Source organism: Penaeus monodon, chromosome 19, assembly GCF_015228065.2.
Source record: "Penaeus monodon isolate SGIC_2016 chromosome 19, NSTDA_Pmon_1, whole genome shotgun sequence".
Classification (NCBI taxonomy): Eukaryota; Metazoa; Arthropoda; class Malacostraca; order Decapoda; family Penaeidae; genus Penaeus; species Penaeus monodon.
Genome location: NC_051404.1, coordinates 6176436 through 6176663, shown reverse-complemented (window position 1 = coordinate 6176663; position 228 = coordinate 6176436). Strand labels below are relative to the sequence as shown.

The 228-nt window shown below is 36.8% G+C and overlaps 1 protein-coding gene across 1 annotated transcript in view; it reads right to left on the bottom strand.

Moving 5' to 3' along the window:
• The window catches only part of LOC119585026, a gene marked incomplete at its 3' end in the record, with an annotated part of 97470 nt that overhangs the window by 95314 nt on the left and 1928 nt on the right, over nucleotides 1-228 (bottom strand).

Here is a 228-nt window from a genome sequence, read left to right as displayed (position 1 = left end):
GAGAGACCATGGGGAGCAGACGAATGAAAGGAAACTCACTAGATATTGGCATTTGCTCGGTGCTATAATATTGTATTAGAGTGTCATTCGATACTGCAGCTTAACCCTTCATACGGTCTCCTTGTGTTATTCATAAGAAATGTGGAAAGGATATGAGGTTGGAATTTTTTTTATAGTATCAGAAGTGGCAGATATAAATAGTAATGTATTAACTGATTTGCTCACTTG